Source organism: Phoenix dactylifera, unplaced genomic scaffold (genome assembly GCF_009389715.1).
Source record: "Phoenix dactylifera cultivar Barhee BC4 unplaced genomic scaffold, palm_55x_up_171113_PBpolish2nd_filt_p 001005F, whole genome shotgun sequence".
Classification (NCBI taxonomy): domain Eukaryota; kingdom Viridiplantae; phylum Streptophyta; class Magnoliopsida; order Arecales; family Arecaceae; genus Phoenix; species Phoenix dactylifera.
In genome coordinates, this window is record NW_024068359.1 from 17,491 (window position 1) to 33,108 (window position 15,618).

The 15,618-nt window shown below is 35.0% G+C and overlaps 1 long non-coding RNA gene across 1 annotated transcript; it reads right to left on the reverse strand.

Moving 5' to 3' along the window:
• Positions 1-9,321: 9,321 nt before the first annotated feature.
• LOC113462783 lies at positions 9,322-12,617 on the reverse strand. Its single transcript, XR_005509412.1, has 2 exons — positions 12,306-12,617; positions 9,322-11,385 (listed from the first exon to the last, which is right to left on the reverse strand). It is a non-coding gene; the product is annotated as an uncharacterized LOC113462783 (long non-coding RNA).
• Positions 12,618-15,618: the final 3,001 nt, after the last annotated feature.

Consider the following 15,618-nt stretch of genomic DNA (forward strand, 5'->3'; position numbering starts at 1 on the left):
ATTTTTATTAAAATGAATAAGATTTATTCTGGCAATTTTCTATTCATCACAAATGTTACATCTTCAAATTGAACTCCTGTGTATTGTGATGAAGTCCTTAGGACTAATTTAGTGGATATAAGAGGTTTTATCATTTAGTCCTTAAACCGGTTCGCGACCAAATGATGAGCTGTCAATTGGACGTTAGCTATGTCAAGTATAGGTCGTTGTATGCCATTTAGTTGGTTATCCTCTTAAACCAAGGAGTGTGGAGACACTATATGGCATACAGGTGAGATATAGGAGTACATCGTCACTGAACAGTGACTCAATTGTATAGCACTCCACTGTCGGAAGTTAGCTAGCGAAGCGTATGGGCATAAGTACCCCTTAGACCTAAGACTGTCACGGTGACTTGCAAGCAACTCACTGTACTGAGGCACTGGACGATCTGAATTTCTAATTCAGGGATCAGAAGGATGCTAGTTGCAGTCAAGTACTCGCGAAGTCTGTGTATGAATCAAGATGGGATTGACCTCTCCAGATTTTAGGAGTTGATGTCTCACTGTATTTCAATTCAGTAAAACCTTGGCCAGGGTAAACCAAGTGATAGATCATTTGATTTGATTAATTGAAATACACTATGGATGACCGGACCCAGAGTTCGACAATCAACTCTGAGGTCATCTTGAGCATCGATGGTCATAGGGATAAATTATGCAACAACCATACGTCTAGGTTCTTGAATGTTGCTTTGCATATTCGACCTATCCGGACGTCGGGTATCATTGCTAGATGGTCACCTCGATTAGTGCATAGAGTAGTCCATGTACTACCGGCTTAGTGTTCGAACCTATCAGAGTCATGCACATTAGTCAAGCTAAGTAGGAAGATCTTGATCCAATTTAATTAAGAATTAAATTGTGGGTCATTTGAAGTTTGGTTCTGTCTATGTTCAGCTAGCACTGAACATGAGGTACATGCTAAATTTCATGGATGAACAACTAATTAAGTCTGTATTTTGGGTCAATCAAGTTTCAATTAATGTAATTGAACTTGATCAGGACTCAATTGTTGAGATTGGATTTGATTGGATCTCAATTAGTGTAATTGGGCCCGATCACGATTTAATTGGGATTTAATTTCGTATTTGTTCTGATCTAAGTCGGACTTAGATCGAGCCGAAACTGGACCCAATTAAATCTCCCATGAGTCGGACTCATGTGGAATTTTTTGGGATCAAAAATCATTCAAATGGGTTGTCAATTTGTTTAGAACCAAATAAGCTTGCTTTATTATAAAATGGGCTAACTCATTTTCTATTTGGCTAATCCCCATTTTCCATTTAAATGGTTGACGGCTGACCTATTTTAAACTCCTGTGGACCCATGGACCCTTAAGAGTTGCTTGTGAGCCGTGATGGAAAAGAAATGCCTAGGAGCAAAACAGAGTATTCTCCGTCCTTGGTTCAAAGCCACGCCGCGCCACCGTCTGGCCTCCGGCCGCTCTGCCATCCAGACCGGAATGTCCAGTTTTGAACTGGCTACATTCCGGTTAAATTTGATTTTTGAAATCCAACTGTTATCGGATGAATTGGACGATTTTCTCCACGTTTGTTTTTGAAACAAAACATTATGAATCTTACATTTAAATCAATAATGGTAGCTCATAACTCCTCTTAAATCCTCTCTGGGTTGGCCTATAGATAGACCAACGTTTTCCTCTTGGAAAAGAGAACGAATAAGAGACGAAAAATTAGAGTGAACCTGTCTGTGAAATCTTTGGAAGAAACTTCAAAGACAGAGGCTTCGGTGGGAGTTTTCTAAAGGAGAAGAGAAGAGAGAAGAAGTGGTCCTTCTCTCTCAATTTTCTCTCCAGTGGCAAGCATCCAGATTCGGTTTTCTGGTCTCCTCTCTTCTCCTCTGCGATCGGTCCAGAATCGAAGCTCTCGGGTTAGAAACAGGAGAAAAGGAAGAAGAAGAAGGAGAAGAAAAGAAAAGTGTTTTCTTCTAGGGCCCTTTTTGCAAAAAGTGTTTTTGCAAAATACAGATATCGTCCAACCTTCCTGCGAAGCTCGACGTGCACGTGAAGTAGAGGGCCTGCAGATCCAGGCCTCGCGAAGCAACGTTCAAAGATCTAGATCTGGTCTATCTCGACCATCTTCCGCTGCGGGATCGAGGTATGGTTTACATATTAGTATGTTTAAGATTTATAATTGTTATAAAAAAAATTTAAAACTAATTTTCATGCTTGGCATCCGATTTTATCGGACAACTCAGGAAATTTTTCCTACATCAAGATCATTGAAAGACACATCATTTAGACCAATATTAGTACACTTTAAAGATAAGAAATGATATATTTCAGATGCGTATCAAAGCAATCAACCAAGGCATCAAAATTAATTCTATTTTTCTTAAACCGTAGTTTTCATCTAGAAATCATATTGAGTTATTCTCCAAAATGATGCAATCATTGAAGCATATAATGAAAGTTACAAAAAATGCAACGATAGAAGCATTTTTAAATTAAGTTTAAGCTTTTATACAAAATCAGATTCTGAATTTCCTAAAAATATTCAAGGAAGCTTTCAGGATTATAATTTGAGATATGCATCTTCTACATTGTAACTCATCCTAAATTATTAAGATTGAAAACATATATTTCAAAAACATTAGAGCACATTCAGAATCTTTGTAATTCATATTGAATTTTGGTACAAATTGGAGAACATTATGTACTAATGTTAGGCAAGTTGAAAGATAAATTATAATCAATTTATTCTGCCTAATTTGCAAATTCAGATTATCCTTTTCTTTTATTTTTCAGAAGATATTCATTAAACTAGAAGTATCCTTTTCTTCTCTTTTTTGTAAATATATTCAACTTTCAGATTTCAAAGGTGATCATGAATGACAAATCTAAATTTTTTTTCAAAAATTTTTTTAGAAAAATTCTTATGTAATTTTTCAAATATTCAAGCATTGGAACCGATTAAAAAAATTTTAATCAAAAGAGTACAAGAGAAGTCCAAAATATCATTGATGAGTATGGAATGCAAGTGAAAACAATTTTCATTAGGCTTTGAAACACAAGTTATTTCGAAGTCAAAGGTGAAGCAAAAAACTTGTGTACAAAGTTAAAGCCTATTTCAAATTATGAGTATCATATAAAGAAAAATAAATTTGCTATTGGTAGAAACATGTTTCAATCAAATTATTCTAGCATGGAGCATTTCAAACTGAATATTGAAAAAATATATAATTCAAAGTATGCAAAACATAACAAGCATATCATGGATCAAAATCAATTCTTTTTCAAATAAACTTTCCTTATATAATTATGCACTAATTTCATCCTTAAGGTGCATTTTCAAGTGATTAAAACTTGATTTGATTCTTTTTATATACTTTCATTTACTTTGTCATTCATTTCCTCATTTTTTTTTGAATTTCTTTTCTTTACTAATTAATGAACATTTTGATTTTGTTTTTCATTTTTTACTTTCTTATGCTCTATACTCTATTTGCTTCCTATCCGGTGGAGTTGGAAGGGACACGAGGTACTACCACTAGCCTTCCTTTTGTGCCATCCCTAATATATTCTACACCGAATAGTTGGATCAAATAGTTTCGGATACTACCACTAGCCTCCCCATTGGCACCATCCCTATGATGAGCAATATAGGAAGGTTAAAATATACACTTCAAACCCTTCATGTTTAAGTGTAATTAATTACGGATTTTATCCCTTCAAAAAGAATGCTCACACAAGTCTCACAAATATGCCGAATATATTATGCTTGTTTTGCATTTTCTTAATATTGAAGTATTTGCTTTTACTTAGATTTTACTTTTCTTAAATAATGTTCATTTTGTCTTCTTTATCTCTCTCTTTTTATTATTCTCAAGTAACTTACATGAAAGAGCAGAATAAAGAAATAATCTAATGTATCATATAGATGTATATCATGCAAACTACATTTTTATTATGCTCAAGGATTTATAGCTTCTCACAAGTTATTTTAAATCAAAATTTTAAGCATAAACTTGTGTATTTCATGGTTATGACATAGGCAAAGATATATTTTAGTTTGGGCAAACCATGAAATAATTTCTAAAAACATAAATTAATTAATACATATATAGACATGATATTAAGAAATTAATAATTAAAGACTTTAATCATACCACAATAAGATTTAAGTTATTGACTTTGCTCAGCTAATTTATGAGAGAGGTATCTAAAATTACCGATTCATTCTGCATTCTTCAAGTCAAATACCTACTAGATTTCTTATGTGTAAACTTTTGGCTGAAGAAGGTTTCCTTTCTTGTTTACATATGAATGTTTATTGTATCTTACGTGGAGGTGTCCTTCAAGTTGAAATCTCTCATTTTTTTTGCTCAAAAAATTCTGCATTATTAACAATTTTTTTTTCTTTCTTGAAGAAAAGTCATTAGTTTCTTCAAGATATAAAACATTCATACAATATATTTCTTAACTAGATGACTCAACATAAAATATGACAATAATTAAATATTGAGTCACTTTACTCAAGAAATTGCTTAAATATAAGCAAGCACATGTCACTTGAACTAAAGAGATAGTTTCATTAACCAAGATGGTTCAAGGACAAGTATGTGAGGCAATAGAAAAATTCATCAAGGTCAAATCAATTTTTTGTTTTTAGAATCAATTTAGCTTAGATCTTGTTTGCTTAAGATAATTATCAATAAGACATGCTAGCTAAGTTTTAATCAAATTATCTTAAATAGTTATCTTTATCAAAATTCAAATTGTTACATAGAATCAGAAATGATAAACTATATTCTCAATAAAAGATCTAGTTTTAATAAGAATAGTATGAATTGATATTTCTACGACTAGTATCTTTTCATTGAATATTCTATATGCATTGCTTGAAGAGTAATATCCAAAGAAAATACTTGTTTTATCAGATTTGGCATATCTTTCATTGTTGAGAACATAACATGTACAACTGAAAAATATGAAAGTGTGCAACATTTGATTTTCCCTTTTTTTGAGTTCACAAGAGATTTTCTTCAAAAAATAGATCTAATAGAAATCTTATAATATGACAAGCTGTGATGATAGCATTAATTAAAATCAAGTCCAAGACACTGAACAACAAAGTGTCGATTTTTGAAAAACACCATCATTATGGAAATGTACATGCGGTAGAAAAATGACGTCAATCCATTGAGATATGGTATGCTACAAGTGAATATTTGAGACAAGAAATGAATCCTCATTTTCGGATGACTGATCCTTCTAATCCAGTCCATCTGATGTCCTTTTCGGGAGCTAGAGGAAAGTTGCATGCAAAAGATCTGTAGGGAGGCTCTCGAAAGCTTCAGTTCGAGCTAAGTTATTTAATAAGGGTCTTCCCCTACTAAAGAATTGGGAATCCTTTTTACAAATCTCCTCCTCAGAGCGCCCTCTAACCCTACCTTTTCTGAATGGTACACTTTAGTAGGGGAAGTGCCCTATAGAATGAATAAGGAGAGCCCGATAAGTTGACTACCGCCAAGCAATAGGTTATAAAGCGGATCGACCATAGGCTTCCCGCGGGGTAGCAAAGGAAACTTGCTGAATCAACTCCTTGGAATCGGAGGCCTGACTGAGGGTCGATCCTATGGTAACCTCAACCTAGGAATGCCTGTTTCACTTCCTTGACAGAGCCAACTTAGATGCTCCGTCTCGATGTTGACCTAACATGGATTAGCAATTCAGAAAGGTCTCATCCTGATCTCGCAAAGGATAAACCCGCAGTGGGTCGATTCCGTACGAGAAACCACGGCGGTAAGCAAGTTACTATCACAAAGCATTGTTATTACACAAATTTTTTAAGGGTTCTATTTTTATGTTTTTATAACCCCTATATGCAATGGTGTTCTTAGTGCAAGAACAATTGTATTCAATACCATTTTCTGTACAAAACTTATCAACAAATTGATTTTCAAAGCTGTGACATGAATTTTCACAGTTTGCAAATCTTTTTTATTTGAAACCTTTTGTAAGTTTGTGCAAAAGCAAAAAATATTTTAATTTAAGTGCCAAGAATAAAACCAACGTTGGCTTTGAGGAATCATCCACAATTACAAAGTCAAGAAGCTTATCTCCTAGGTTCACTATCCTAGAGATCTAAATAAGTTCTTGTGGAGAATTTCAAAGACTAAGAGGTGGAAACAATGTTTTCAGATTTAGAAATGATTCTAGTTTGTTTTCCTAGATGACATGCATAGCAAACTTTGACCTTACAGAAATTAATCTAAGTAAGCCAATGACAAGATCTTTTGAGATTAAGTACATACTAGCATGAGTTGATTTTATATGCCAAAAGTGGTTTCTTTAGTCTTGGTATTCATAGTGCATATATTCAAAGGTATAGGAAGTATACATTCTCATGTCTATGATCAATAAAAGATAATACCATGGATAAAAAACTCTCAATCAAACATATAGAGAATTCATAGAGTTATTCTTAATAAATTAATTAATCGTTTAGCAACTTATCCAACAATAAGTAAAGCATACTATAAAATGAAATGATTTGATTATATTTTTAAAAATATTACCTATATCACAAAATTAATTAATACTTGCAATTCATGTTTTAATCAGATTCTAAGGCAAAGAGAACGATGAGATGCAAGGATTACTAATTACATTATTCTTTTCATTTCAATTACTTTTCTTAAGTATATTTTAAGTTTTATTCTTTAATATATGTCTAGAGCACCCAATGTTCAAATTAACACTTTTGTTGGAGCCTTGAGTGCTAAACATACCTGCATAAAATATTCACGTTTTCAACTTAGAAACCCAAGCTCTTTTGGATCCTTGCAGGTTAGCTATTATTGATCCTTTTGGAATCCATATTTTCTTAAAAGCTATTTTGTCCACAGGCCTGCAGATTTTAGGATTACAAAGAGTGTATTTCTGCATTCTCTTATTAAATTTAACAAACATAGATTTAACATGAGTAGTAGATAAACCTTCAGTTTTCTGTTTTTACCTTTTAGGTTCATCAAATTTGTAATGTACAGATTTAGGAACAACAGAAGAGATTTTGCATAGCTTTTGTTCCTGTTTATCAGCATTATAAGAATCTATTTTAAAATAATTAGAAATTATTTTAACAGACATATTCTTGAAAGATTTTTGGGTGTACCAAGGTTGATATCCCAATCCAACTTTATCAAATTCAGCTATTTAATTATTTATCATTAGGTTCAACTTTTCAGAGCTCAAAGTAAATCTTTCAACAACAGATTTTAATTTGTCAACTTCTTTAGTTAATCTTCTGTTATCTTCTGAAAGCAATTCATTATTTTTCTTAAGTTTATCATGGCTTTCAGTGAGAAGTTGGCTTTTCTGATATAGTTCTTTATTTTTCTCAATTAAGATTTCAGTTTTATTAGTTAGTTTTAGTTTTTCATCTATTAGGATTTGATTTTCATTCTTCAAGTTCTTGTTCTTACACATAAGTTTCTTATACTTTAAATACAAATCAGAAAAGGCATCATGAAGTTCATCAAATGTAAAATCAGATTGAGTTTCGGCATATACTTCATCTTTGAATGAGAAATCTCTTTGTGTTCTAATACATACCTCATCTTCATATCCCACAAAGCAAAGATTTTTAATTTCAGTTTGCTGTTCTTCTTCTTCAGAGCTAGTTTCAGATTCACTAAAAATGTTAGTGCATTCATATTTAACTTCAAACATATTACAAATTTTCTTAGCAGTTATGCAAAAAGATATACTATTAAGTTCACTATAATCTAATGCACAGTATAGTACATTCATGGCTTTTGAATTTTGCTGAGCCATTTTCTTATCATAATTAGTGTTTGTGTGTGGACCATTGACTATGATACTCCATAAATCATAATCATGTGCTTGAATAAAAATGCGCATGCGTGCTTTCCAATGTGTGTAGTTTATGCCATTAAATAGTGGAGGTTTATCAACAATTAACCTTAGAGCACCTGCTCTGATACCACTTCTTGCCCAAGGTGACAACCCAAAAAGGGGGTGAATTAGATTTTCTAAAAATTATGTTCCCTAATTAACTTTGAATTGAATGCAGCAGAATGATAAGATGTTATTTACTTAAGCTCTAGGCAATTACAAGTAAAGCAGTGAAAAATTAAGCTAGAGCAATTATACTATGGCTTTAGGGTGCAATTGATCTAAAATTAATTTATAGTTGTATGTTTTAATCTATGTGAATGGTAAGAATGAAGTGGAAGCTAAGCAAATTCTAAACAATCACTTATAATCAATAGAAAACAAAGCTAAAGATATTACACAATCAAGTATGAGTGTAAGGCATGAAACATAAGAGATAAGGCATCACAAACACAAAAATATATAGTGGTTCGGTGCACCCAAGCACCTACATCCACTCCCCAAGACCTCTTGGAAATTTCACTATAATCCCTCATATTACAGCCGATTGTTTTACAAGCTCACAACCTAACTTGTTATTTTCACGAGATCACAACGAACTCGGTCGGTTTTCACAGGCTCACCGATTAGAACCAATCTGATTGTTTTTACGGGCTCACAATCCAGCCCAGTTGGTTTTTTCGGATTACCAACTACAACCTACAACGTTGGTTTTCACTGGCTCACCAACAACCTTTAACCCCTTGATTCAATTCCTTGATTGAATCAAGTTACAACACTACTAGAAAACACGCGTATAGTGACGGGCAATCCCGTCACTATATCGTGTTTCCGGTTACTAATACGGAATTTGTGACCGGAGCTTCCGTCACTGAATTGGTTACAAAAACACGCGTCACTAAATTTTTAGTGACGGCGGTGATTCCCGTCACTAAACTCCATAACAGAATCGCCGTCACTAAGCCGTTACAAATCCAAACATTAAAAATTTAAAAAATTATGTATTTTCCGTCACTAACCAGTCACTAAGGTAGTGACAAGGTAACTTGGTCACTGATTTTGTTACAGAATTCGATCACAAATTTGGTCACTGATCTATCACAACCTTCAGTGACAAATTTAGTCGTCACAAACATGGTCACAACTTTTGTTACTAAATTTGTCATTAATCCCGTCACTGACCTAGTGACAAAGTTACCGTCACCAATTTGTCAACTCACTGAGCAAAATCAATTTTTAGTAACCAAAATCTTGTCACTAAGTTTCTGGCTGCTCGTCACAATACTTGATAAACAATTCAGTAACCAAATTTGGTCACTGATTACATTCCAATAACCTGGTACATTTGGTATATTGATTGGCTCATAATAATAATATCATTAATAGCAAAGGCATTCAACATTACGCAAAAGTCATTTAACATGTCATTCAAAATAGGCATCAACATGTTCTAAATCCATCAAAATCAAAATCCAAAAGTATGTCATAGAGATCAACAGAAATTTCATTCCTCCTAGAAATACAAAGACCTATCATCTAAAACAAAAACAATCATAATGAAGCATAATCAGCAGAACTAGAATCACAATCAACATCAATGCTGGCAACTTGGCTCCTCGAGATCCTGCTTCTTATCTTCCAATTGGTTCTCTCCACTAGTTTCAATACAAATTTCTCACCATTCATGCAGACTGGACAAGATGGGTCAAACTTCAGTCGCATGCATCATAATTTCCAAACAGTTTGCATGGAAGACATGCCCACAGACCAGAATAGCCACTACAGATATCTCTTTGTTCAGAACCAGTTTCTGGCTACTCCACAAAGATCTATCATTCAATACCTTTGAGCATACTCTGCACATTTGTGAATCAGAATAAAGGGAAGTTGATGAAAGCTGAGTGCTTGAATTTGCAAGTTTGTTGGTGCAGTAACTTGAGTGTCCGCTTCCAAATGACCATGTCTCTCCTTGGGAAGAGGACATTAATTTAGAGATATCAACTGAAGGCCAAACATCAAAAGACCCAACCTGGGAATCTGGGATCCATCATTGGATAAGTCAGTGCCTGGAAGAACAAAAGACTGCCTTCCTTCAAGAGAGCTGTCCTCATTTAAAGATTTGACAGGTGGAACTCTGTTATCAGAGAGTAGTCTTGATATCATACTTGATGTTTGGCTTGTCTTCAAAGATGATGGGCCTGCTTTAGAAGCCGATGTAGATGGAGAAATTGATGGCTCAATACATGGTGCAATTACTTGTGATCTACTGGAGTCTCTTTCCTATGCTAGGTTAAAAGAATGCAATGTTAAAATCAAAGCAAACTTAATTGAGCATCAATCATGAAAATTAACAGCAAAGAATGAATAGGAATATCTAATAAATGTCTCCATTTTATTCCAGCTCACATTGAAGGGTAAATTTCTTCTGATGGATCCATCTGTTACAAGAATAAGAATATTAGATGAGGAATTATGCAAAGAATGCATGAAAATTATACCCTCTATGCAGCATTGATTGCATTAACATGAAACATTTATCCACTAAAATTGCAGCAGAAACTTTATTATTCTACAGAAACAAGTTAAGAAGAGTATTGAACATGATTAGTTATCCAGCTACACTCTTCAAAATTTCCTAGGTACGATAGATTATGATAGTATTTACCATATAAAGAGGATCATGTCATAATTTGACGAGCCTGAACAACTGACTGGAAATAATTTGACATTTATAAGTGGAACTCGTGCAGTCTCTTTCTAGACATGAGCTGTATGGATTAGAAGAAATCCATACTATATGCCACAGCTTGCGTCAGTGAAAATCACTTCTAAGTTCTGGAATCTACTGATTTGTAAATTCTTTCATGAGTTAAAGGTAAGGGCCGCTCTGTTATTTTGTTAAATTGGAGTAAAAATTTTATTTATAACAGCATTTCTTCATATTGTAAAACATTATGTAACTATTAGAAAATTCTATAGCTAAAAGCTTCTCAGCACAAGAATGTTTTCCCTAAATATAGAACACAATCCAAATATTTTACCTTCAGCAGCCACTTTGGAGCTACAACCAATGCTCAATTAATCAGGAGACTTCAGTTGTCTGAGTGCCTGAGAAGCTGCTACTGGTGTCTTCCCAGCTAGAAGACCTTCATGATCTGTTTCTATGCGATGCTTAAATTCTGAGTCAATATTCCCACTGTTGTGATGAGAAAACTCAGAATGGTTGTCGAAAACATCCATTGTATGAGTTCAGTTGCCATGTAGAAAGCTCCATCTAGAGGAGCATCCAGCATTCTTATAAGCAGATGACTGCCGCTCATCTTGTAACAGGAAAACAAAGGTTTCTTCCTTGGAGCAGCCACACAACAGATGGCCCCCATAATCTTGATGTTCAAACTAGAAACCACAAAAAGAACGACTAGAACCCTCCAGAGTGAAAGGAACCTCAAATAATTTCAAGTAATCCTGATATTTAGAGCCAATAGATGGAAATCAGTCAATCATAACAACATGAAGGTCAATACAAGGAGCTAGAATTCCAAAAGTTATATACATGCAGACTCAAATAATAAACAATCATAGAGTGGTACCACAGGTAGAGAAGCGCAGAAATTCACTCAATTAAACGGCAAATGAAAGAAAACAAAAAGGACCAATTCATCTAAAGAAACTTGATGAGAAAGATCATCTTAACACAGCCTACATATGTAGAAACAGAATCTCTGTCCAAAATAACCAAAATCATATATGCCTCCACAATGTAAAAAGAGGTTGTGAAAGAAATTCTCATCAAACTCCTAGAAGAACATCAGGAAAAAAAAGAACTTCAAGAAGAACATGGAAAATTCTAGTCTAGTTTACTATTTTATTATTTATGCCATAACAGACCATCTCATACCTTTAACAAATTTGGTGAGCTATTGATTCTGGACCAGCGTGCCACAAAAGAAGGCAATCGCCAAATTTCACATATAGTATCAAAAGAATGAACAGAATAAGAACTGGCACAAAATATTACATCAAAATATCAAAAGAGATTTTAAGTAGAAAGGGAATCTAGATATTAAAATGGCACAAAATATTACAATTACATCAAATGAGAACTGCTATAGCAAAATTCAGACAGTGCAAGCAACTGGTAGAGCCAGCAATCATTAATCAATGTTTTTTTTCTTTTTTTCTGATGATAGCCAGCAATCAAAGTCGATAAGAGAATAATGCAAAATATTAAAAGGACATTTATTTATGTTACAAAAAATATAACAATATTTTCAGAACAAGATCAACTCTTTTTGCTAATCCTTTCCTTCTATCTGAAAATTGAAGTTTCTTGAATGAATTTCGATAGAAGATATATAGATAGAAAGCTTCGAAAAAAAACTAACCACGAAGAGCATTTAGAGAAGAGAAGCAATAGAATCGATCCAAGCCCAACACCATGGTGCCTCAGAATCCAATCCATCGCCACAACCTTAACCTCCGGGCTCTTATAAAGGAGTTTCATCAGCCGGTGCGGAACCGGAAGGATGCCCACGAGAATGTCGCCATGGCTCCCAGCGAGAGAGAGAGAAGGTCGGAAGGTAGAGCGGCGCGTGGACGGTCTTCCGGTTAGGAATTTGTTGGATTTGGGTTAGGGAGGAGGAGGAGGGGTTAGGGATCGCCGGGGGGGGGGGGGGGGGGTGGTTGGCGGCCGCAGCGGTTAGGGATGGGGGATGGGGGGTGGGGGGCCGACTGCAGGGTTTAGGGTTTGGGGGGGAGAGGAGGGTTATTTGGGCAGGGGAGGGTGATTTGGGCGGGGGGCTGACACTTAGTTTCATTTTAGGTTTCCCTCTTTTTACTTTTTTTTTTTAATTATAACTACTCAAAAATAATATTTTTTATATTTTTGGAATTACAAATGAAATTTGGTGACGGAAATTTTTGTCAATAATCCGTTACTGCCAAAAATAATCTTTTAAAAATTTATAAACACTTAGGTTACGATTTTTGTGACGGCTGAATTTGTCACTATCTCGTTGCAATTTCGGTTACCAGTTTTGTGACAGATATCCCGTCACTCCGGTGGTCACTAAGTTTTAGCGCTCATGCTATCCGCGTATTTTGTGACCAGTCTGTCACTAATCTGTCACTAAGTTCACACCACGGTGACCAAATTTCTGTCTGTCACTAATCCGTCACAAATAGTGACTGATAACGGGCCGTCACTAGTTTTCCGTCACTATACGCTTATTTTCTGGTAGTGCAAGATGTTAGAATAGGAGTTTAAAACAAATACAAGCTTCTCAACAAGCAGATATAACAAATATAAACAAATAGAGTTAAGAGAAGAATCCCTCAAACAAGTTTGTAGATGAAGGAACTCGGCTTCTTCTTTACTTGACCCTCTTCTGATTTCGCACGAGGTAGAGGATCACTGAGGCAGCACACAGTTGGAGAGGAAGCTTTGAGATTCACTCGGATGCTCTTCTTCTCTTTCTTTTGCTATGAATAGCCCTTTTGTGCTTTTGGAAGGTTTCTCTTGAAATCTCTTTCCCATGTGTTCTCTTCCACTTCCTTAACTTCTTTCCTAGCTCTCCCCTCGATTTTATAGCTTTGGATGGCGTGGGAACAAAGATCTAGCTGTTAGAGACAAAAATAGAGCCGTTATGATCCATCTGCACATTCTGACAATGTATCCGTTGGGATCGGAGTCGACTCGCACGATCTGGAGCCGACTCGGCTGTTACTGGAGTCGACTCGCACTTTACTGTAGCCGACTCGGCTACTGTTCCAAATTTGAATTAAAGTGCATGCCTTGTTCTGGGATCGACTCGGACCAAACTGGAGTCGACTCGCCAACAGCTAGAGACGACTCGGGCATCTAGGGGTCGGCTCGTTCTCAAGGTTCCAGAAATCCAACTTTTTGTATTTCTTTCACGAGTCGACTCGGCCAAACTAGAAGTCGACTCGGATGATTTAGAAGACGACTCTGGAACATATAGAGTCGACTCGTTCACAGGGTCTCCAAAACTGATTCTCTACCATTTAGATTGTTTTCCTTTAGAAGTCGATTCGGACAAACTGGAAGTCGACTCGCCAAGCATCGGAGTCGACTTGCGATCTTTTGGAGTCGACTCGCTAACAAGGTCTAAAATCTATTGTTCTGTCTTTCTATCTTTTCTCTAAAAGTTGGCTCATGAACAGTAGGAGTTGACTCGAGCACTGTTTCTTGAAACTCCAAAATGCCAGAGTCGACTCTAAACTTTCAGGAGTCGACTCGATGACTGCTCTTTTGAATTTTTCTTAGAGTTTGCTCCTCCAACTTGAATCCTTTGAACTTGAACCTTAGGCCAATGAAGTATGGCTTTCTTTCAACTTTTCTTAAGAGCTTTTGAGGCATTCTTGTATTTTTCCAACTTGCTATGTTCCTTGCAAAAACAAATTATCTTTCTTCTTGCAACACAAACATTAGTAATTATACTTCAAGGTTTTGTGATCATCAAAATTAATCTTTAAATCAATCTTTGGATCAGCACTTGTAAATGCTAGTAACAATCTAATTGCCTCTAGTCTAGCCACAGGAGCAAAGGTCTCATCAAAGTTTATACCTTCTTCTTGATTATAGCCCTTTGCTACTAGTCTAGCCTTATTAGTAATCACAACTCAATTTTCATCAAGCTTATTTTTATACATCCATTTAGTTCCAATTATTGAGTGTTTAGAGGGTCTTTCAACTAAGTTCCATACATTATTTCTTGTAAATTGGTTAAGCTCCTCTTGCATAACATTTAGCCAATTTACATCATTTTTAGCTTCTTCAATGTTTGTAGGTTCTAAATGTGATACGAATGCAAGATGATTATTTATGTTCCTAAGAGAAGCTCTAGTTCTAACAGGTTGAGATGAATCATCTAAGATTAACTCTTTAGGATGACCGTAGGCATATCTCCAAGTCTTTGTAAGCCAATGATCAGCAATTACCTCTTGGCTTGTTGAAGTCTCTTCAATTTGCTTCGGTTCATCCTCTTGCAAGATCATATCTTCCAACTTTTCTTCAAGTATCCTTGCATCATCATCAAAAGCTACTCCCTTGCTAGAAGAAGCATCATTAGTCTCATCAAAAATAACATAAATAGATTCTTCAACAACAAGAGTTCTTTTGTTGAAGACTCTATTTGCTCTACTTGATGTAGAGTATTCCAAAAAGATACCTTCATCAAATTTGGAATCAAATTTGCCTAAGTTATCTTTACCATTATTATGAATGAAATACTTACAACCAAAAAACATGAAAGTAGTTTACTTTGGATTTTCTATCTCTCCAAAGTTCATAAGGTGTTTTCTTTATAATTGGTCTCAACAAAACTCTATTTAGAATATAACATGATGTGTTAATAGCTTTAGCCCAAAAATACTTTGGAAGATCACTTTTACACAACATGGTCCTAGCCATTTCTTATAGGATTCTATTCTTTCTTTCTACTACTCCATTTTGTTGTGAAGTCCTAGGTGCAGAAAAATTATGAGTTATGCCCTTTTTACTACAAAATTTTTCAAAGAGATGATTTGCAAATTCTGTTCCATGATCACTCCTAATAGCTATAACTGAAGTATTTTTTTACATTAGTTACTTCCTTATGGAATTTCTTAAACACTGAAAATGTTTCATCTTTATGAGCTAAAAATATGATCCATGTATATCTAGAAAAATCATCTACT